The following is a 24,546-nucleotide window of genomic DNA, read 5'->3' as shown; positions in this document are numbered from 1 at the left end:
CTTTGCTGAAATGAATGGAAACTGCCCTCTTGTGTGTCTAGGGCAGAAGAACATGAAAAGCGACCATTGATTATACATGAGACAGTGTGTAGCACAGTGTTAAGGTCATCTGCCTCAAGAGTCAGGCAGGTTTGGGTTTGAATTGAGTTCTGACACACCCTGCATATCCTTGGACATAGCTCTTACTCACTCTAATCTGCTATTTCTTTATCTGCAAAATAGGGATAAAAATAGCCCCTGAATCATGGGTTACTATGAAGGTTAATTCCTGCCAAGTCACTTAGCACAGTGCCTGGCACGTGCCAAGTTAGGTATTTTCACTATTGGAATATGTACATGATGTCAATTAATCTTCACACTCGTCTCTTTGGACATGCATTATTATCCTACTAGAAGGCTCCCTGAGCTGAAACATCTGGGTTCTAAAGCTATTTAAAATGGTCAAAATTCAAAATACTGACAACACTAAAAGTTGGCAAGGATGTGGAGCAACAACCACTCTCATTCGTTGCTGGTGGGAATGCAAAATGGTGCAGTCACTTTGGAAGACAGTTTGGCAGTTTCTCACAAAGCTCATCATTCTCTTACCATATAACCCAGCAATCACACTGCTTGATATATACCCAAAGGAGCTGAAAACATATGTCCACACAAAAACCTGCAAACAGATGTTTATAGCAGCTAAAGCATTCATTGCCAAAATTTGGAAGCAACCAGGATGTCCTTCAGTAGGTGAATGTAATACATTCAGGAGATGGACTATTATTCAGCACTAAAAAGAAATGAGCTATCAAGCCATGAGAAGATGTGGAGAAACCTTAAATGTATATAACTAAGTAAAAGATGCCAATCTGAAAGTGCTATATACTCTATGATTCCAACTATGTCATTCTGTAAAAGGTAAAACCATGGAAACAGAAAAAAAAAATCAGTGGTTGTCAGGGGTTGGGGATAGGGAGGGTTGAATAAGTGGAACACGAGGATTTTAGGGCATTCTGCCACAATGGTAGGTATATAGCATTATATATTTGTCAAAACCCATAGCATGTACAAACACCAAGAATTAACCCTAAGCTAAACTATGGACTTTGGGTTGTAACAAACTGACTACTTTACAGCGACCCTGGTATCACAATGGGTGTCTTTGCTGAATTGAATGCAAACTGCTCTCTTATGTGCCTGAGGCAGAACAGTTTTGTTTTGTTTTTTAATTGAGCATCTATTAATATATGGACTTCGGGTGCGAAAACAAACAAACAGAAGTAAATTAAAATGGAGACTAGACCCGAAGAACCCCTGAGCAGACAAAGTCAGTTAGGCCTCATAAGGGACCTTAACTTTGCTTGATTTGCAAACATATGAAACTTATGTTGAGCTATTGTTTGTAAATGCATATGTTAAAGAAAAATAAAATGTAAGGCTAACTAATCAGAAGCCACCAACTAATTTATATAGCCAAGGACTTTCCAGCAGGATGGACCAAACGAGGCAACCATGCCATGGAAATCCATCAGACCTTTCCTTTGCTTTACTCTGTGTTTGCCCATAAAGGTCTTCCCATGTATTTGAAGACCTTTATATCCCCCAGTGGCATCCCCAAATCACTCCTATTAATAGATTCACTTCATAAATCGCTCTTTGCTCAAAGAAACTCCTTAACCTTGTATTGTGCCTCAGTTTACTTTTGTTACATTAAGTTTAGCCTAAAGCTGCCTCTTTATGTATTGTAAAGGTTTCTCCATACACAGTGAACTGCAACTTAACTGGAGGTGTAAACAGACTGTAACCTACTCTTATGCCAATCACAGAGTTTTGGCAAATCAGAGGTGGCCCACTGTTCAAGCCAGGTTCAAATAAGCCAAACGCTAAGCTGTAACCATTCCGGCTGTTTCTGTCCCTTGCTTCCGTTTTCTGTCTGCGACTTTCCTTTCTCTGTCCAGAAATCTTCAACCACACCATAGCAGTGGAGCTTTCATTCTGGGAGCTGCCTGATTTGCAAATTGTTCTTTACTCAATTAAATTCTGTGAAATTTACCTTGTCTAAGGTTTTTCTTTTAACACTTTTTTAAACATTTAATTTTTAATTCTTAAAATTTTTTTTTTCTTTTATTAAGTTCAGGGGTACATGTGCAGGTTTGTTACATAGGTAAATTTGTGTCATGAGGGTTTGATGTACAGATTATTTCATCACTCAGGTATTAAGCCTACGACCCATTTGTTATTTTTCCTGATCTTCTCCCTCCCTCCACCCTCTACCCTCCACTCTCTGATGGACCCCAGTGTGTGTTGTTCCCCTCTGTGTCCATGTGTTCTCATCATGTAGCTCCCACTCATAAGTGAGAACATGTGCTTTAGTGTTCTGTTCCTACTTTTAACAACAAAAACAAAATAAAAAGCTGTCCTAGAGATAACTTAGCTGTGTCACCTCAGATCATGTGTTCAATCTCTCCAAAGGCCTGTGTTTTCGCCCGGAAGATAGAAATACACAGCCCAGGTGAGGTCACCGTGAATTTAAATGAGAAAGAAAGCAGTAGAAAGCTTTTGGCTCAGAATAAGGGATCCGCCCAGGACCAAAAAGCATCCACAGTCCCACCTGGCTTCAGCTTGAGGGAGGGCATCTGTTTCAGGAGGTACAGCCTAGGAGGAGGTGGGATTTGGAGGCAGGCACTGAGCCAGCACCGAAGGGAGGAAGCCGGAGATGTTTACATTCCTAATTACAGGAAGCAAGGCTTCAGCACAGCCAGGTGTCATTCCAACAGACAAGGTTAATAAGATGTGAGTGGGCCCAGCTGCCACCTCTCTGCTCATGGAAGACAGGCGTGCAGACGAAGTCAGATGAATTAGCCAGCAGCCTGGCCACGCTGGTCAACTTCAGATGTCTGGAGACATAGGTTAAAATTCAATCTTGGTCAGGCACCGTGGCTCACGCCTGTAATCCCAGCACTTTGGGAAGCTGAGGCAGGTGGATCACGAGGTCAGGAGTTTGAGACCAGCCTGGCCAATATTGCGAAACCCTCTCTGTACTAAAAATACAAAAATTAGCCAAGCATGGTGGGGCATGCCTGTAGTCCCAGCTACTCAGGAGCCTGAGGCAGAAGAATCTTGAACCCAGGAAGCGGAAGTTGCCATGAGCCGGGATCCTGCCACTGCACTCCAGCCCATGGGGCAGAGTGAGACTCTGCCTCAAAAAAAAAAAAAAAAAAAAAAAAAATTCATTCGATCAATCAATTTTGCAGATTCCAAGTTTCTCCCAAAACCTCCTGAAGGTCCAGGTAGGACTCCACAGAATAACATTACTATGGGAACACTGGCGGCCACGTCAGACACTTGGCCACTGGTTCTGATCACTGTCCCCTTTGACTCCCAAGGGTGAAGTTGAAAAGAGAGAAATGCATGTAGCCAGCAAAGAGTGCCAGCTTCAGAGTCCAAATCCTTGAGTTTGGATCCTATCTCTGCCACATTCAAATTATGCAAACTTCAGCCAGCAATTTATCCATTTCAGAATTCAATTTTCTCATCTGTAATATGGGAACAGTCCCTTTTAGGGTTGCTGTAAGGATAAAGTACTTACAGGCACAAAAAAAATCTAACTTCATAAATAATAAAAATTATCAGAAGGATTGCTTTTTTGTTGTTTTTTTTGAGTTGGAGTTTTGCTCTTGTTACCCAGGCTGGAGTGCAATGGCGTGATCTCGGCTCACTGCAACCTCTGCCTCCCGGTTCAAGTGATTCTCCTGCCTCAGCCTCCCAAGTAGCTGGGATTACAGGCATGTGCCACCACGCCTGGCTAATTTTGTATTTTTAGTAGAGACAGGGTTTCTCCATGTTGGTCAGGCTGGTCTTGAACTCCTGACCTCAGGTGATCCACCCACCTCGGCCTCCCAAAGTGCTGGGATGACAGGCGTGAGCCACCGTGCCTGGCCAGCAGTGTTACTTTAATGGGCTACCTGGGCAAGTTGTGGGTCCAGGCATCCATCAGTGTGAAGTCCCTGCCCTGCCAGCCGGCAGACGCTTTAACCAGACCGATTAACAACCTGTTTCTGATCAATGATTTATGGCTTATGTTTCCCTGTTAATGAAATGTAATTGCCAAGCCTGAGATGTAGCGTAGTGACAAAACAAACTGCCATCTGAAAATTACATCCCAGGTCCCATAAGAAAAGCTACAGCCACACGCTGGAACATCTTATGAGCAGAGTCAAGCACCACCAGGCCTCCCTTTGAGAATCTTGGTCTGTTTGAAGGCAGAGAAGGAGCTCCTTGTCAGTGAATTCTTCTCCATAAAAATTAACGCTGTAACAGACCGCCAAATGGCCTCAGTTAATGTGCTTTTGAATGAGGACTAAATTTTCTTCATAAGCATCAGTGTCAGGACTAAAATAACATTTTTATGGACACTGCGAGCATAAGCAGCAGTGCGAAGTCAACGAGGGTTGCCACTGAATTGACTTGTTTCCCCTGGATGTAGCTGCTTAGATAGCAGAGGACTGGACCCAAGAGAGTTTGGGCTTAGGTCACACTTCAGGCCTTCCCTGTTCTGTGATATTGAGGGCAAATTAACTAAAAACTAATGAAAATAAAACACTCGCCTGATTCTCAGTCTTATCACCTATAAAGTGGGGGTGACAATAAACCCAACCTAATAGAAGTGTTGCAAATATTAAGCTCATTGATTCATCCATCCATAAGGCTAGTTTCCATGCTTGGTTTTGGGGATATGGCAGTAATAAAAACAGAAGCCACCTGCTCTCCTGGAACTCATATTTCTAGTACGAGAAGGTAGAGAATGAATAAGTATGCTGTACATTTTGTTAGGTAGAGATAATTATTGAGAAAAATAAATTAGAAGGAGATTGGGTGATAGAGGTTGCTGGCAATTTTAAATAGTATGGTCAGAGCTGAGACTAAAACCAAGAGGATGAGTAGAATTTATGAAAAAGAAGGAAGAGAATGAAAACCAATAACTGGGCCTTAATTAATGTAGGCTTTAAGGGGAAAGGAAGGGCCAGGTATGGTGAGCCATGCCTGTAATCCCAGAACTTTGGGAGGCAAAGGCAGGAAGATCCCATGAGGAGACAGGAGTTTGAGACCAGCCTGGGCTACATAGTGAGACCCCATTTCTACAAAATTTTAAGAAATGTCCTGGCATGCTGACGTGCACCTGTAGTCCCACGTAATTGAGAGGCAGAGGTGGGAGGATCACTTGAGCCCAGTGGTTGAGGCTGTAGTGAACCATTATCATGCCACTGCACTCCACCTTGGGCAACAGAGCAAGACCCTGTCTCTAAAAATAAATAAATAAGATTTGAAAAATAATGATAAAAATAAAAAATAAGTAATAAGTAATACATTTTTTAAAGGAGGGGAGGAGAAATAAGCGGACACAAAGAATAGCCAGAGAGTAGGAAGGGAAACAGTCAAGAGCTGCACTGTATTATGGAAACTTAATGGTGAAAATGAACTTAACGTAAGAGAACGCTCTTTCCATCCAAGCTCCATCTTCCACCATTACCAAGTTTGTGATCTCAAGCCAGCTGCTTTGCATCTCTGGGATATTTGTCGTACCCTACCACTTCAGTGGACTCACTCTATAGAACTGCAAGCAATCTCCTAATGCCCAAATCATCTCCCATTCTCCTAGCTTCTCTGAAACTCATCCTTCACATTGTCTTAATTCACCTGCATTGAACAACTCTCCAATGCCAGGCACTCAACTGGGTATTTTCATGTGTCAGGTCTCATACAGTTCCCAATGCAACCCTGTGAGGTAAGCCAGAGATACCATCCTACTTAAACAAGGAAACAGATGCAGAGAACATTCAAGTAACTTGTCCAATGTTGTAAAATTAGTAATTGGTGAACTGGAAATGTCAACTCCGTAGGCTAATTTCAGAGTCAGCACTCTTCATAACTACATTCTACTTCTACCATAAGATGGCCTACATGGTGCTAAGACCACCAAGCCTGAGGCTCAGAGTTTCTCTCTCCAGCGACCAGGCTGAGAGGTTAGAGGAGTTCACCTGCCACACCTTGCCATCTTGGAAGGATCTGAGCTGCTGCTGCAGTTCTCTGTGAAACATTGCGTGTCTCCCTTGGATCAAGAATCACTGCAGGGCTAAAGATAAGAGAATAGATGAATGGGTTAACAGAATAGATGAATGGGTTAAGAAAATGGGTTAAGTGTATATGCACAATGGAATACTATGCAGCCATAAAAAAGTATGAAGTCCTGTCATTCATGGTAATGTGGATGGAACTGGAAGGCGTTATATTTAGTGAAATAAACCAGGAACAGAAAGTTCCTGCATGTTTTCACTTATACAAGAAAGCTAAAAATAGGTGATCTCCTAGAAGTAAAAAGTAGGACAGAGGATATTAGAGGATGGAAGGGCGAGGATGGAAGGGCAAGGAGGAAGGAGAGTTAGGGAGAGATGTGTTAAAGCAGGCCATAGGCTGGTATCAGCCAGTGGCCTGTTAGAAACTTGGCCACACAGCAGGTGAACCGCAGACGAGTGGGCATTACCCCCTGAGCTCTGCCTCCTGTTAGATCAGCAGTGGCATTAGGAGCATGGACCCTGCTGTGAACTGCGCATGAGAGGGATCTAGGTTGCCTGCTCCTTATGAGAATCTAATGCCTGATGATCTGAGGTGGAACAGTTTCCACCAGTCCCAGGTTCCAAAAAGGTTGGGGACCACTGTCTTAAAACATACAAAATTATAGTGAGATAGGAGGAATAAGTTCTAGTGTTCTATAGCACTGCAGGATGACTATATTTACAGTAGTAATTACCTCATTTCAAATAGCTACAAGGAGGACCCTGAACATTCCCAACAGGAAGAAATGACACATGTTGGAGATGATGGATATGCAGACTACCCTGATCCGGTACATTGTATGTATCAAAACATCACTGCCTCATGAATATATACAATTATCATTAGTCAATTTAAAGAAATAAAAATAAATAAAAAATAAACGGAAATAGATCTAAACACACACAAGAAATGGTAAAAGAAGCTGCCGTGCAACCCCCACAGCCCCATGCTGTCCTTCAATAAACCACCAACCCCAAAATTACTATCTGTGTGAGTCCATGCTTCTGGGTTTTCAGAAACCTGACTCACAGGCTGGTGAATGATGTACCTTACACAACCCGCACTTCACACTTTCATGCATTCATTCAACTCACTTAGATAGAACCAAGCTATGTGTAGACTAGAATCTGCCATGGGCTGGAGAATCACAGCTGAGTAAGACAGAGTTGAATCTGGCCTCCAGGGACTCAGGCATCCACCATGAACAATGACACACAGAGATAAGTGTGACCAGGAAAATAGTAAAAGGATGCTTAGAAGCTTCACAGGACACGGTGGCTCAAGCCTGTAATCCCAGCACTTTGGGAGGCTGAGACGGGCGGATCATGAGGTCAGGAGATCGAGACCATCCTGGCTAACACGGTGAAACCCCGTCTCTACTAAAAAAAAAAAAAATACAAAAAACTAGCCGGGCGAAGTGGCGGGTGCCTGTAGTCCCAGCTACTCGGGAGGCTGAGGCAGGAGAATGGCGTGAACCCGGGAGGCGGAGCTTGCAGTGAGCCGAGATCCGGCCACTGCACTCCAGCCTGGGCAACAGAGTGAGACTCCGTCTCAAAAAAAAAAAAAAAAAACAAAACGAAGCTTCACAGGAGAGAATGATTACCCAAGGGAGATGGGGTTGCTGCAAAAGGAAGCAGAACAGGGGAGAAGAGGATCCCAGGCACAGGGAACATGAATACTGTGTGCAAACCACAGGGCAAGTCTTGCCCTAAGGCTCGTATGCATGTCATCCCATTTGATGTCCACACAAAAATCCTGAGATGTAGGTGTTATTATCTTCATTTTATAGCTGAGATTAAGCCTAAGGTCATATTTAGCAAGGGGTCTGTTCCACCTCAATCTGGGACCTGGACACGCTTAGGGAAGAGCAAAAAAGATGCTAGGGCTAGAGTAGAAGCAGGTTGGGATGGACAGTGAGCCTGAAGAAGAAGGCTGGGCTTCCATAGTGGAGGGATCTGAAAGCAACCTCACCTCATTCCCCACCCCATCACTCTCCCTTCATTGCACTCACTCTCCTCCTAGCACTTACCACCATATACACTGTAAAGATTTACTTACTTATTGGACATCACTTACCTCCTTCCACGAGAATGTAGGCTCCATGAGGGTAGGGATGCTACCTGTTTCCTTCACTATTATACCCTCAGCGCCCAGAACAGTGCCTGTCACCCAACTAGTGTTCAATAAATATTTGTTAAGTAAGAGGTTGTTTCAGACTGTGGACTAGGACTTTAGCCTGGAGACACAAGTTTTTAAAGAATTGTAGAGATTTTTTTCTTCTTGTTGTTTGAAACAGGATCTTGCTCTGTGGCCCTGGCTGGAGTGCAGTGGTGTGATCTTGGTTCACTGCAGCCTTGAAATCCTGGCCTCAAGTGATCCTCCTGCCTCAGCTTCCCAAGTAGCTAGGACTATGGGCATATACCACCATACCCTACTGGTTTAAAAAAAAAATTTTGTAGAGATGTGGTCTCACTATGTTGACGAGGCTGGTCTCAAACTCCAGGCCTTGTCTGGATCCCCTTGTCTCGACCTTCCAAAGTGTTGGCATTACAGCCTGAGCCACTGTGCCTGACAACATTGAAGCTTTTAAACCGGGAAACACCATGCTCTGTTCTATTTTATTAAGAGAGCTGTGGCTGGGGAAGCATTTGGCCCCAGAAAGTAAATCCAGACACCTGCTTGTGACAAAGGAAGAGAGATTGAGGCAAAATAGTCGGGATGATCCTACACAGGTTGCCAGATGGTGCTCTGACTCAAGGCGTTTTGAGAAACATGGTCCAACTTTCTTCCTGGGGCTTTTGGAAGGCACGGGGATGACTATTTGTCAAAGGGAACGATTAGAACGTCAAAGAATTCAAAACCCAGCTGGGTGAGTGAAGGGCAGAGAACACAATGAAGATGGGACCAGCAATTCATCTCTCTCTCCATCCTCCAGCAGCCGGGGATGCATCCCAGGCCAAGCTGGATGCTCTCTATTCTCCTGGAGAAGCTTTCCCAAAGGTGGAACCTGTTGGTGCAAATGAGGGCCACTGGGCACGTGGACAGAAACCCTGTGCATTATGTGTGTGTGTGTGTGTCAGTATGTGAACACACACACACGTGCTGCTGCACACGCATACACAATCTCCTAAATTCCCCATGGAAAGTGACTGCAGCTGTTAAGGAGGTTTCATGAGGCCAGGGGCCATTTGTTGAGCACCAAATTCATGTTACAGCCATGCAGAGTGTGTTCCATTTGTGATGTGAAATGTAGGTATTCTTGTTACCCCTATTCTCCTGATAAGAGATTGAGTCTCCCAGATCAAGCAGTTCATTTAACAGGTCTTATATTGAGTGTCTCTCATGTCCTAGGCTGGAAATACAATGAAGAGAAATACTCATGTCTCTGTCCACTTAGGCTTATCTAGTCCAAAGGTTTGTGGGACACAAAGGTTTATTCTAAGAACTCCACCATTACATCAGCAGTATGATGAAAAGGTGTAGTGTTCCAGGTGTGATTAATAAGGTAGCCCGAGGAAGAGCTCTGAGCTCAGGTGTGAAATGAGGGCAGGTGTATTAAGTGTGTCTTTCTATTTTGATGCTTTATCTTGGGGCCTTGCCTCTCCAAAAGTAAGCTAATTCCTAAAGATAGCAAATAACTTGCAATTTTCATATGGAAACTAACCAATCCCAATCCCAAATCCCTGAACTACCTACCTTCTTTTTTTTTTTTTTTTTTTTTTTGAGTTGGAGTTTTGCTCTTGTCCTCCAGGCTGGAGTGTAATGGCGCAATCTCAGCTCACTGCAACCTCTGCCTCCTGGGTTCAAGCAATTTCCTGTGAGATTACAGGCAAGCGCCACCATGCCTGGTGAATTTTTGTATTTTTGTGATTTTGTATTTTGTAGAGATGGGGTTTCACCATGTTAACCAGGCTGTTCTCAAACTCCTGAACTCAAGTGATCCGTCAAAGTGCTAGAATTACAGGCCTGAGGCGCCGCACCGGGCCTCTAAACTACCTTCTTTATGGAACCCTCACATGCCAAGACACTATTCCTCTACCCTAATCATCCTACAGCCAGATACCAGACAATAACCCTTATGGCCCAGAGCCTGCTGAAAGTATTCAAATTAGCCAATCCTAAACTTGCTGAGCTGCCTGCCCTGCCTCACCCATTCCTTCCCATGAAAACCACAATAAAAGCACTCACCCATGTTTTCCTCTTGCTCTGTCCACCTCCTGCCTGACCCTGGTGCTTCCCCATATGGCCCTGAGTGGCGTGGTGTGCTTCCTGTGTCTAGGGATCTGTGAGTGTAAGCATCTGCCTTCATGACAGTCATTTCCTTGTCTGTGTTTTATCATACCTGATTAAAACAAATCTGGGTGCATTTTAAGGCAGCAGGAGTTTTGCTACATGGGCAAGTGCGAAAGTGGAGAGATACCATGGGATGGCGGACAACAAGAAGACTTTGCCTGAATCTTCCTGGCTGGTTCTGCTCAATCTAGTAAATTTCAGTTTCCAGGAACCATAGGAGATAGTCACCATGCCAAGCATATGGAGAATACAGCAGTAGCTGGTTTTGTGGAACTCACTGGATAATACATGGTAATAAATGCTGTGGTCAGGGAGTACAGGGTGTCAAGAGATCAAAAAGAGGAAAACTTGATCCAGGCTTAGAGGAAAAAAGAGTAGGAGAGAAAGTTTCCCAGCTGAAACGACATCCACAGTGAGTTCTGAAGGATAAGGAGACATTATCCAGGAGAAGCAGGGAAAGATAGGGAATAGTTATGTCCCAGGATGAGGGCTGACAGCATGTTGTGATTAGGAAACTACTATTCACAGTACATGTTAGGAATGACCCAGATGAAGCTGGACACAGGGCCTGGAAGGTCACTCCTAGGAGGTTCAGACTTCATCCTAGAGACAACCTCGAGCCATTGAACAGTCTTAAGCTAGGAGCTCCAGGTCACAATTTTGTTTTAGAAACATGGCCACATTTGCCGTGTGAAGAACAGATTGGGGGAGGACATGACCAGAGGCAGGAAGACCAGGACGGAGGTAGTGAGATGATCCAAGGGAGAGGTGATAGGATCCGAAGTGGTTGCAATGAAAATGGAATGGAGGTAGCAGAGTTGGGAGAGAGGCATGGACAAAGGGTGAGGGGTCAAGGGTGACATTAGGTTTACGATTTGCATAGCAGGGTAGGTGGCGTTACCATTCACTGAAGAAGAGAAGCAGCCACTTCTAGGTAAGGGGAGGAGAAGTGCCCAGGTCAGTTTAAGAGTCTAACAGGACAGCAGTTCCCAACTTTTTGGCACCAGAGACTTGTTTTGTAGAAGACAATCTTTTCATGTTGAGGAATGGTTTTGGGATGATTCAAGTGCATTACACTGATTGTGCACTTTATTTCTATTGGCATTACATTGTAATATATAATGAAATAATTATACAACTCACTGTAATATAGAATCAGTGGGAGCCCTGAGCTTGTTTTCCTGCAGCTGGGTGGTCCCATCTGGGGATGATGGGAGACAGTGACAGATCATGGGGCATTTGAGTCTCATAAGGAGCCTGTAACCTAGATCCCATGCATGCAAAATTCACAATAGTGTTCATGTTCCTATGAGAATCTAATGTCTCCACTGATCTGACAGGAGGCAAAGCTCAGGTGGTAATGTGAACAATAGGGAGAGGCTGTAAATACAAATGAAGCATCGCTCACTCACCAGCCACTCACCTCCTGTGGTGCGGCCAGGCTCCTAATAGGCCACGGAAAGGTACTGGGTTGGGTCCATGGCCTGAGGGTTGGAGACCCCTGTTATAAAATATCCAAGAAGAGACATCCAGTGCAAAGCTGGAAGCAAGATCAAAAGCTTAAGAGAGAGAACAACTCGGCCAGATGCGGTGGCTCATGTCTGTAATCACAGCACTTGGGAGGCTGAGGCAGGTGGATCGCCTGAGGTCGGGAGTTCGAGACCAGCCTGGCCAACATGGAGAAACCCCATCTCTACTGAAAATGCAAAATTAGCTGGGCATGGTGGTGCATGCCTATAATCCCAGCTACTCGGGAAGCTGAGGCAGGAGAATCGCTTGAACCCGGGAGGCGGAGGTTGCAGAGCAAAACTCCATCTCAAAAAAAAAAAAAAAAAAAAAAGAGAAAAAGAATAAGTCAAAGATGGCATTTGGTCGAGTTGTAGCTCCCACATCATCACTGTCCCATGGCTAGTTATGTCTTCAGGTCACAGCTTCTCTCATTCAGGGCTTCCTCCTCGCCTTGCCTGAGGCTTGCTATGGTTTTTCTGCCTTTCTCTGTATTTTCTGTTTCTGATCGTTAGGAAGTCAGCCATGCAAGCCATAAAAAGAATGTTGTGACTTGGTGGCTGCATCAATCTGAATTTTGGCTCACTGTTCATAAAGAAGACAGTAACTTATGCTCATTTTCAGATGAGAAAATTGAGGTTTGACTTGCTCCAGATCACCCACTTGACCAACAAAGCACAGGAGATATAGACACTGTTCTGTTCACACTGGGTTCTGGACTTTGGTTACTATTCCACATGCCACATGGTCTAGATCAGAGGCTGGTGAGCTACGGCCCCTGACCAAATCCAGTCACCATCTGTCTTTGTCATACAGTTTTATTGTAACACAGACATGCACATTTGGTATTGTCTATGGCTATTTTCCACTTCAAGGATAGAGCTGAGTAGTTACAACAGAGACTGCAGCGTCTACCAATACTAAAATGTTTACTCTTGGGTCCTTTACAGAAAGTAAGTTTGCTGGCCCTTGCTCTAGAAAATAACACCATCCTTTCTTCTAATAGTTGGGATTTCTGAGACTGGGAGAACCACGTGTCACTGTCCCAGGTCACTGCATATTATATGGCAACCCACGCCCCCATCCTTAAAGCAAAGCCAGCTCTGGCTGAAACAGTACAGTTAGTGGCTACCAGGCTCAGTACCTATTTTGTGTCAGAAACGTTGAAGGTAACATTGTTTTCCTCTACCACAATCTTGCATGGCAGACATTTTTATCTCCATTTTGCAGATGAAGAAACAGAGATTCAAAAATGTGACTGTACTTGCTTGAGGTTAGGGCCGATTGCACACCTGGGTCAGCCTCTCTCCAAAAGCCTTGATTTTTTTTTCCATTATAACTTGCCCATCTCCAAGAAAGATCTCCAGCTGAGGGCTCCAGGCAGGGGGTGGCAATCTGTGCCTGGCAGTACTGGACACAGCAGGGCACCCACTGAGAAATGCTTGGTGTTCCACTTCGTCCCCACAGAGGAGCTTACATCAGACTGTCAACAGCTGTTGTTGCTACGGCTTTAATTAAAGAATAAACAATGTCCTTCTACTTTCCTTTTATAGGCCAAGTATCTTGGGACTGGGGATTTGAATTCCAAAGAAACCACCAACTTGCTGTGGTGTTAATAGTGTTATGTTTGGGAATGGGGTTTTCAAAATCATTCAAGGGCAAGTTCAGAAAACGTGGATGTGATTCTATGGGGGAAACCATTTAAAAAGAAACTTCGAATTGGATATTACAAGGATAGATGTGTAAAGACCTTTGAGGTCCTAGGGGTCTGTATTATTCATTGTTTCAGTATTGAGAGGAAACAGATCAGGACATGTTTAAAGAATTAAGATGTAGGTATGATGAGAATTTAAAGGGGAAAGAGGGCATGGTGTGCTCAGAGAACTAAAAGGGTTTCAGTGCAATTGGAGCACCGAATGAAGTTGGGAAGAATGAGGTACGAGGCCTATTACCCCCATTTACACAAGGCAAGGGAAACAAAAGCATTAAATGCCTATGATGGACCGAGGATGTCCACACAAATTACATCATTCACGTCATACTCCAGCGAACATGCAAAGTGATAATTAGTCCTCATTTTAAAAATGACAACTCTGGTAATATATTTAAAAATTATGGCCGGGCGCGGTGGCTCAAGCCTGTAATCCCAGCACTTTGGGAGGCCGAGACGGGCGGATCACTAGGTCAGGAGATCGAGACCATCCTGGCTAACACGGTGAAACCCCGTCTCTACTAAAAAATACAAAAAACTAGCTGGGCGAGGTGGCGGGCGCCTGTAGTCCCAGCTACTCAGGAGGCTGAGACAGGAGAATGGCCCGAACCCGGGAGGCGGAGCTTGCAGTGAGCTGAGATCCGGCCACTGCACTCCAGCCTGGGCGACAGAGCGAGACTCCGTCTCAAAAAAAAAAAAAAAAAAAAAAATTATAATAACATGATAAGAACAATAATGACACATGATAAGCACTTAGTCTGTGCCATGTAACAGTCAACTTACTTACAAATATCTTCTCATTTCATCCCAAGCAAGACATTGGGAGAGGGGTCCACACACTGTAGCCCATGGGCCAAATCCTACCTGTGAACTCAGGGTGGTTTTTACATTATTAAATAGTTTGAACATTTTTTTAAAAGACAAATATTCTGCAACATGTGAAAACTACATGTAATTCACATTTCAGAGAAAAGTTTCTTGAAACACAGCCACACCCCCTCATTTACATGCCATCTACGGCTCCTCCTGCACTGCAGGGGCAGAGTTGAGTTGTTGGAATGGTAGCTGTGTAGCCTTCAAAGCCAATAATATATATTATCGCTGGTCATTTACAAAAAGATTTTGCCAGTTCTGACTCCAGAAGATAAGAAGGTACTGTTCCCAGACTCATTTTACTGGTATGGAAGCAAAACTTCAGATAGTACCCTCTGTGGACTAGTTTGCCCAGCTGGTATGCAGCAGAGCTGTGGATAGAAGCTGTCACTCTGTTCCAGACACTGCATGCCTAAATAAAACCCCCACCGCCACGCACCAACCACGCCTTCCACAAACATGTGTTTGCAGGAAGCACCAAAGATCTTCTGAAGATTCCATGATGAGGACAGTCAAGAAATAAACTGAGATGGGCATGGTGGTACGCATCTGTAGTCCCAGCTACTAGGGAAGCAGAGGTGACAAGGTTGCTTGAGTCCTGGAATTTGAGGCTGCAGTGAGCCATGATGGCACCACTACACTCCAGTCTGGGTGACAGAGTGAGATGTCTCAAACAAAGACAAGAAATAAACTGACATCTCTGGAGAAATATGAGCAGATAACAACCAACAATCCACAAATAACCAACGAGAATTTTAAAGCAAGGAATATGAGACACTTGTAATACAAGAAATTCAAGTTAAAAAGTCATATACAGGATCATGTTTTTAATCTAATACTGGACAAATGTTTAAAATTCACTGCTGTTGAGGGTACAATTTTACAAATACTCTCAGAAATATTTGGTGGCACTGTGAACTGGGACAAACTTTGAAGAAATTAAGCTGGCAACATTATTCAACTTATTTCCTCCCTAAAATAACATTAATTCTACCTCTAAGGATTCATCTTAGATCAAGCATCTGAGATGCAGAGGATCCATGTTTCTGTGCATCCCAGTGTACTAATAAACAGGAATGGGGGGGGTCCAACAATTGGTAAATAATTAAATAAATTATGGTGTATCATGCAAGCTAGCCACTGTATCCATTTGCAAGAATCACGCTTTTGAAGAACATTTAATATGTGAATTTTATTCTGAGGGAGATGAAAAGCTCTTGAAGAGATTTGACAGAGAAGTGGCATGCTTGGACTTAACATTTTAAGAGGATTTTTCTTCCTATGAGAAGAGTGAATTGGAGGAGGGGCAAGATGACCAGTGAAGAGGCAATTGCAATATTCTGAGCAAGAAATGATGCTGGCTCAGACTAGTGAGGTTATGATGGAAAGACGTCATCTGGATATTTTTCTTTTCTTTTTTTATTTCACCCTTTCCTTTAGATTCATGGCATACATGTGCAGGTTTTCCAAATTACAGAATGACATGAAAGTTCCATAATGTTTGGACTTAATGTACCCAAGCCAGATGTTTATTTTCTTTTGCTCTTCCCAAACTTACCAATATACCCAATATATGGGTATATTTTGTGGCACTGAGGTTTGGGGTATGAGTGCTCCTGCTACCCAGGTAGTCAGTATGGTACCCAATAGGTAATTTTTCCGTCCTTAACCCCCTCCCTCCTGCCCTTCCCCCTCTAATAGGCACCGGTGTCCATTGTTCCCTTCTTTGTGTCCATGTATACCCAGTGTTTAGCTCCTGCTTGTAAGAAAGAACATGCAGTATTTGATCTTCTGTTCCTGCATTAATTAGCATGGGATTGTGGCCTCCAGCTGCATCCATATCACTGTACAGGACAGGATTTCATTCTTTTTTACAGGTTTGTCGTATTCCAGGGTGATATTTTTCAAAATATGAGGATTTGCTGTTGTATTACTGGATGTAAATGGTAAGAGCAGAAGTGGAAGATGATTTCATGGAATTTAACCCGAGGAATTGGATGATTGGATCAGCTATTTACTGAGATGGGGAAGTCAGCATCAGAGAAAGTTTTGGAAGAGCGAAAGGAAATAAGTGTCTGGCTTGCATACACTAAGTCCAAATATTATGGCACTTTCATGTCATTCTGTAATTTGGAATATGTCGATGCTCTCCTATTACAAGTTATTTAAGAACCAGAAGTGTGTCATTTCTTAAAATGACATGTTTATCGAAACATGGTTTCTTGTAAAAATGATACTTTCATTATAGAAAATTCAGAAAATAAAGAAAGATATACAAAGAAGTTATCTCACAGATAACTCCTGTTACTTCCTACCCTTGGAGGATACATTCCACACTATGCTTTTGGAATATCGTCTTCAGAGGCGCTCAAGCACCCTCTAAAGGAGAAAGCTTCTTTGCTGTCATGAGGTTTAAGGATCTAGTGTCTTCCTTTGCTGACTTCTCAACCAGGACATGTTTATCATCCTCAAATCCAGATTAAAGGACCTCTTTGGGGGAATTTGCATCATTTAGTTTTTAAGCCTCAATTTCAACACAATTTTCATAACAGAGGCCTTCCCAGGATGTGGTGTTGAAAAATAGCTAAGCAGCTTAGCACCTCCATGTCCCATAATGCTACGTAAGACATCACAGAGGGGACGTTAAAAATAGCTTCAGAGACAAATGATCCTGGAGACCGTGGAGGGCTTTCTGATGATTTGCAAAATCTAGTGTTGGATAAAAGAATAACAAATGGCTTGATAGCTGATAAAAGCATATTAGATAAATACAGCTAAGAGAAATGTAAAGGTGAGTTCTCAGAGAGGTTGGTGGATTATGAAGAACTATAGATAATGTATAAATCTGAAATTCTTTCAATCGTGTAAGAAGTATATGTAAGAGCCTCGTCTCTGGTCAGAGTTGGGCAGGAAGCTGAGCTAAATGTGACCTGCCCCTGTTTACGAGCATGTGTCTTGTATGTATAATTCTCATGCAGACATACGGAAATTTAGTTTACTCTGATAGCTTGTTTGCAGAGGGAGAGGAGCCATTTATTAAGCATTTAGACATTGGACACTATAGCAGAGTGTTTAGGCACACGGGCTATAAAGTCAAATAGCTTGGGGTTGTGTTCTGCCAATTATTATCAGGTCAAATAACCTTTCTGAGTCTCAGTTTCCTCACCTGTATAATGGGGGTAAGAAAAGCTCATAACACTGTTAAGTTCTTTAAAAGTACCCGATTAATAGCCGCATTTGTGTGGGGGTATGGGCACATGTGTGTAATTGTCAAAGTATTCAAGTCCAGAAAAATCATTTCATTTTTAGATGAGGAAACTGAGGTGCCAAAGGTTAAACAACACGCCCAAGGTCACAGAACTAAGTGCTAGGATAGGGCTTATTAACATTAGCTCCGAGTTCTTGTGATTATTTTCCAGTGGCAAAGAAACAGACTGGGAAGAAAAGAATGGTGAACTCTTTATGAGTACATCTTGGAGAAGGGTCTTGAAGAAGAAACGCTTGGGTTTCTCACACTGGATTGTCTTCTGCCACATTGTTATGAGCAGGAAAGATACCTTCTTTTCTCAGCTTTAATATGTGGCTTTAGAGCCTCCCATCTTGTCCCCTTTCTTCTATGTCATACATCTTTGCCAACTGCATTCCTCATCACAAAAATCCTTCCTGGCTACCCACTTCATAGGAGATGAACTCCAAACTCCTGTCACAATCTGGCACTAACCTAATTTTCCAACCTTCAAGTGTCCTGCTTTCCAGCCCAATTGAACAATTGCTAATCCCTGTGCACATCCAGGACTTTAGAGCTCTGCATCTCTGACTTCCCCTGACAGCACAACCACCATTGCCAACTCTATGGTCTCTATTTTTTAAATGACCATCCATCCCCCAATGCATAGGGAGCTCTCTGAGGAAGAACCCACTTATAATTCACCTGTTCCCAGTCATTCCTCTAATAATTCCCAACAACAATGAGAAGGGTATTTTTGATCTAGTAGGAAACTCAATAAATATTTGCTGGGAAAAATGGCATAAGTAATAATCAGAGTAGTAGTAACAAGAATAGCTAATAGGGTTATTGAGTACAAACTATGTTCCTGATACTCTTCTAAATGCATTCCACACATAACTCATTTGATTCTCACAGCCACCGTGGCTGGCAGCATTGATGGCTCCTAAGGATTCCCCTCCCTCCTCACCTTCACACCCTCCATAATCCCCTCCTGTTGAATGTGGGCTGGACCTAAAGACTTACTTCTAATAAATAGAATATGCAAAAGTGATGGGATGTCATCCCCAAGATTAGGTTACAAAAGCCTGGATCTTCTTTCCGGCGATCTCTCTCATCCTCTCACTTGCTTGCTCTGACGAATCAAGTTGACATGTTGGGAGCCGCCCTATGCAGACACTCATGTGGAAAGACACCAAGTAAAGTCTCCAGCCAACAGCCTGGGAGTAACTGAGACCCTCAGTCCAACAACCCACAAGGAAGGCAACACACTCTTGAGTGAGCTTGGAAGCGGCTCCGCTTCAAGCTCTAAAATAACTGCACTGGTTAGCACCTTGAATGCAGCCTAAGAGAGGCCTACAAGTAGTGCCTGGCTTCCTGACCCACAGAAACTGTGTGATGATAAATGCTGTTGTTTCAACCCACCAAGTTTTGGGGTAATTTGTTACACAGCTAAAATAACCACCTGTTATGCAGCAATAGCTAGCCCATACAACCACCTGTTACAGAGCAATAGCGAGCTAATACAGCCACCTGTTAAACAGCAATACTAGCTACTACAACCACCTGTTACAAAACAATAGTTAACTAATAAAGCCACCTGTCACAGAGCAACAATAGCTAATACAACCACTCTTACCACCTCACTTTGTAGATTAGGGAACCGAGGCCCAGCTCAGGAATTTCATGAAAGTCCTGTAGCTAGTAAGTGGCAGAGCCAGGATTTGAACCCCAGCAGTCCAGCTCCAGAATCTCTACTCTTTTTTTTTTTTTTTCTTTTTAGAGATGGAGTCTCACTCCGTAGCCCAGGCTGGAGTGCAGTGGCACCATCTTGGTTCACTGCAACCTCCGCCTCCCAGGTTCAAGTGATTCTCACGCCTCAGCCTCCCGAGTAGCTGGGATTACAGGTGCCCACCACTACGCCCAGCTAACTTTTTGTATTTTTAGCAGAGACGGGGTTTCACCATGTTGGCCAGGCTGGTCTCGAACTCCTGACCTCGTCATTAGCCCGCCTCGACCTCCCAAAGTTCTGGGATTACAGGTGTGAGCCACCACGCCCAGCCCAGAATCTGTACTCTTGACCATTCATGCTACAATAATAACAAAGGATGGATGGAAGGGTTGATGAATGAAGTTACTTTTCTCCCTTCCCTCACTGAAGGGGTCTATTGCTGATCCCTGAGGGAGCCAAGAAACATGGTGAGCTCACTATTAATCTCACCAATTGAACCATCAGCCCCAGACACAGCATTTTACTAAAAAGTAGCCTCTGCAAGAATGTCTGTGTCTTGCCGAAGGTGGGTGGGAGGTGGGATAAACAATGAGTGAAAAACAGATTGCATGAGTTGAGAAATGACGCAATTATGCCCCAGCTGCGAGGTTACAGCAGGCTTCTATCAGATACATCACCTTATCAAGTGATGTTGTATGTGACTGTTTTCTTTATGGCTCAAAAGAATGTAAAGTCCTCAAGTAACAAATGTTGGTATTATTTATTTTCATATCCCCAGCACCACGAAGAGGGATTGTTTGTCATAGAAAGGATGTTTGTGGCCACACGCAGTGGCTCCCACCTGTAATCCCAGCACTCTGGGAGACCGAGGTGGGTGAATCACTTGAGGGCAGGAGTTCAAGACCAGCCTAGTCAACATGGTGAAACCCCGTCTCTAATGAAAATACAAAAATTAGCCAGGCATGGTGGCGGGCGTCTGTAATCACAGCTACTTGGGAGGCTGAGACAGAAGAATCACTGGAACCCAGGAAGCGGAGGTTGCAGTGAGCGAAGATCATGCCATTGTACTCCAGCCTGAGCGAGAGAGTGAGACTCCATCTCAAAAAAAGAAAGAAAGGATGCTTGTACAAAAGGTGTCCTATAAAGGGTGCCCCTGTGAAAGGAATGAATGAGTAAATGAGAGAAAAAAAATGGGTGAAGGCAGGAGGATCATTTGAGGCCAGGCGTTTGAGACCAACCTAGACAAAAAGCAAGACTCCATCTCTACCAAAATTTTTTTTAAATTAAAAACTTAGTGAGGCATGGTGGCATGTTCCTGTAGCCCTAGCAACTAGGAGGTTAAGACAAGAGTATTGCCTGAGCCCAGGGGATTGAGGCTGCAGTGAGTTATAATCATATCACTGCACACCAGCCTGGGCAACAGAGCTAGACCCTGAAAAAAAAGAGGGAGGAAAAAAATGGATGAATGAATGAATGAATGAATGAAATGAGTTTATGAGGATTATCACAGGGATATATTTAACCATGAGTTCTTTATTAATTCATGTATAAAAATGATTATTCATAGGCCACAACTCTCCTTTCACTTTAAAACAAGAGGGAGGGGGAAGGAAACCAATATTTATTGAGCACTTATTATGTTCAAGGTCTTGTCCCAAAATCACGCTTAATCCCCACAATGGTTTGGTTGTCCCACTTCCATCTTTCAGAACCAAAAGTGAGACTTGGACAGGTAATGTGGTCCATGCAATTCACACAGAGTGTAAACTTCAGAATTCATTGCTTTAGACTCCAAAGGCCATTTCTTGGCCTGTCCTTGCATTTGCACCTGCTGTATAAATGGTTGGAGAAGGGAGCTGTGCTCACATTTAGAATTAGGGTGTTTTGTCCTGTCTACTGCTGACACTAACGGTACTATCCATTTACTTCCCCATGCATTCATTTAGTGCACAATTACCGACTGTGCCAACCACTGCTCTAGGCACTAGGAGCAGCATTCGTGTTTGGGGCCAGGGTTGGACACAAAGCTTTGTACCTGGGAAAGCCCCAAACTGCTGTCTGGACTCAGAGCACATGACCACAACAGAGCTCACACTGAATAACCAGCTCATCTTCCCAGGCTCCTGGATGATCTGAAATGGGGACCATCTGCTCTTTATCAGAAGATGACAAAGTTGAGTTCAAGTTCGTGCCATGGCCGGCCCTTCGTTTTCCCTTAGGAAACAGGAAAAGGGGCACCAAACTGCCACATCTGCAGTGTGCCAGCCTCCTACACACATGCACCTTATTCAACACTGACATGAGCCCGCAAGGTACCCGTGCCTTCATGTCACTCATGAAAAAAGCTGACCCTCAGAGATGCTAAGAGAGTTGTCCCAGGCCATATCCCAGACAAAGATAATTGAGTAAAGGTCTACAGCCCAGTTAACCACAATGGTGTGATGTTCACTGACTGTTTTGCAAAGAACTACGCACACTTTAAACTATGCCTCCACCCCCATGAGCTCTGTACAAGTGGATTGCTAGGACCCCCACCAGCAGCATGGACAGGACTACTCTTGAATCAGTTAAGCTGGAATCCTCGACGTGGCCAGGATCCGAGAAAACTGCCTGTCTCAAGGAATAAAATGTCTATTCCATCAAGGAAACTGTCCCATGTTTTACTCCAAAAACACTGGGCCCACGGTATGGGAGCAAAAGACAAACACTGAAAGACACTAAATCAGTAGTCAGTAACTCAAATATTCACATAGAAGGGATATAATGCAATGTATTATACGTAGTGGATAGCAGTAGTAATAGTTATCGCTAGCAGTGACAATTAAAACCTTTGTTGGGTTGGGCATGGTGCCTCACACCTGTAATTCCAGCACTTTGGGAGGCTGAGACAGGCGGATCAAGAGGTTAGGAGTTTGAGGCCAGCCTGGCCAACATGGTGAAACCCCATCTCTACTAAAATTACAAAAATTAGCCGGATGTCTTGGCGCGCACCTGTAATCCCAGCTACTCGGGAGATTGAGGCAGGAGAATTGCTTGAACCCGGGAGGCAGAGGTTGCAGTGAGCCGAGATCATGCCACTGCACTCCAGCCTGCTCAAGAGAGCAAGACTCCATCTTGGGGAAAAAAACAAAACAAAACAACAAAACAAACAAACAAAAAAATTGTGTTGATGATAACTGACTACCACTGTTCTGTGCACCTTACCTGTATTAAGACATCAACTCCTCCTCCTGGCAAGCTTGTTTTGTGAATTTTAAAGTTGAGGGAATACAATGTGCAGAGAGATTAACTAACTAGCCCAATGTTACACAGTCTGTAAGGGACAGAGACAGCCTGTGAATCCAGGCAAACTGGATCTCGAATCCATTCTCTTAAGTACTACATTATGCTACTTATTGATACAGATACATGAAGGAGGCTGAATGTAGGAAAATAAAAACACACAGGAAATGATCATTGGCACCTGTCACTCAGTGTCAGCATCACGGAAATAAGAGCAAATGGTGGGGGCAGCAAATTGGAGTGCACGTGCCTCATCTAAGGCGTGGCCACAGCTCAACCCCCATGGTGTGTTGCCTCATGGAAAGATGACAATTGGGTTTCCAGAGGTCCTGATTGTCCAGAGACACCAGACATCTGGATTTTAGGTGAAATTTCCAGATTTAAATGTTGCACTGTGTTGGCCATACAGAGCACACCTGCAGCCACATTTGCTGGCATGATGTTCGTGTGCAGCTCATCCTCAGGAAGAGCAGGTCTCGGGCCAGGGGCTCCATCCACTTCTGCCCGCAGTCCTTCCGTCAGCGGTTCATTCTGACTGCAAGGACTCTCTCTGGCCCTGAGTTAAAATCTGCCCCAGCCAACATCCTTCCCTCTCCCTTCCCTCCCCTAAAAGAGTCTCCCACTTCTCCTGTGATCACTAAGAGAATAATCCCTCTCCCCCATGACAACCCTTCACATATTTTGATCATTGGGATGATTTCTGAGCTGACATTAATCTTATCCCATCTAACAAGAATGATAGAGAGGGTAACATAGTCACAGGCAGATTAGAGCTTCTGATGTCACTGCCTTTAGGGCAGCTTTGCAAGCACCTCCTGACTCCAGGGCTCTATCCAATTCCTCTCCCACCCACAAGCCCACGGCTGGCACGTGAACTCTCAGAGTCACAAACTCCATCCTCCTCTCCCAGGGGTTCCAGCTGCACCACCAGGCAGGTACCTCACCCTTGCCTCCTTCCTTCTCTTCTCACTTGAGTCCAGGAGGTGATTCTCAGATCAACTCATTGAAATTAAGGCAAACTAGTGATAACCTTATTATGATTTCCATAGGAAATGGTTCAGAGAGAAACATAACAAAAACCTAACCACGAATACCTTCCTCTAAGAAATAAGACTGACGGACAATTTTGTAAAAAATTATTTTTGCAGATCCTAATTTTTCTAGAAGAACACTGCATGATTTATAAAATAAAAAGCAAAATATTTTGGATTTCTGAATTTAAAATAAGAATTAGGCCAGGCGTGGTGGCTCAACCTGTAATTCCAATACTTTGGGAGGCTGAGGTGGGCGGATCACGAGGTCAAGAGAACAAGACCATCCTGGCCAACATGGTGAAACTCCATCTCTACTAAAACAATGCAAAAATTAGCTGGATGTGGTGGCACACACCTGTAGTCCCAGCTATTCGGGAGACTGAGGCAGGAGAATCACTTGAACCCGGGAGGCGGACGTTGCAGTGAGCCGAGATTGCGCCACTGCACTTCAGCCTGGAGACAAAGCAAGACTCCATCTCAAAAAAAAAAAAAAAAAGAATTATAGAATACATGTCTTGCTTTGGATCAGTGGTTCTCAAACATACGTCTGCACTAGAATCACCTGGAGGGTTTCTTATATCTCAGATGGCTGGATCCCATCCTCAGAGTTCCTCAATCTGTAGGTCCAGGCTGAGGCCCAAGAAATTATGTTTCTAACAGGTTCCAGGTGAGGCTGATGCTGCAGGCCTGGATACCATGTGCTGAGACCTCCTGATCTAGAACATTTTAAATATACCCATCCAAGTGATGTGGACGCATCTTCTGCCTCCAGTGTCTGCCCAGCCACTTCATC

At 43.9% G+C, this 24,546-nt stretch overlaps 1 protein-coding gene and 1 long non-coding RNA gene across 5 annotated transcripts in view; one reads left to right on the top strand and one right to left on the bottom strand.

The window, feature by feature from the left end:
• Positions 1-24,546, bottom strand: part of LOC105485047 (heparan sulfate-glucosamine 3-sulfotransferase 4) — a 441,286-nt gene that overhangs the window by 140,865 nt on the left and 275,875 nt on the right. The gene's annotated exons all lie outside the window — the stretch shown is intronic.
• LOC112423393 (uncharacterized) overlaps positions 1-24,546 on the top strand; it is a 102,625-nt gene that overhangs the window by 64,745 nt on the left and 13,334 nt on the right. Inside the window, exon 6 of one of the 4 annotated variants that reach the window (XR_011616358.1) lies at positions 6,805-6,973. The exons of the other annotated variants lie outside the window; for them this stretch is intronic. This is a non-coding gene — a long non-coding RNA (uncharacterized lncRNA). Of the gene's footprint in view, positions 1-6,804; positions 6,974-24,546 lie in introns of those variants that run through there. 4 annotated transcript variants of the gene reach the window in all.

This window comes from Macaca nemestrina, chromosome 18 (assembly GCF_043159975.1).
Source record: "Macaca nemestrina isolate mMacNem1 chromosome 18, mMacNem.hap1, whole genome shotgun sequence".
In the NCBI taxonomy this organism is placed as follows: domain Eukaryota; kingdom Metazoa; phylum Chordata; class Mammalia; order Primates; family Cercopithecidae; genus Macaca; species Macaca nemestrina.
The sequence above is the reverse complement of the archived record's forward strand: the minus strand, read 5'-3'. Positions and strand labels throughout refer to the sequence as shown.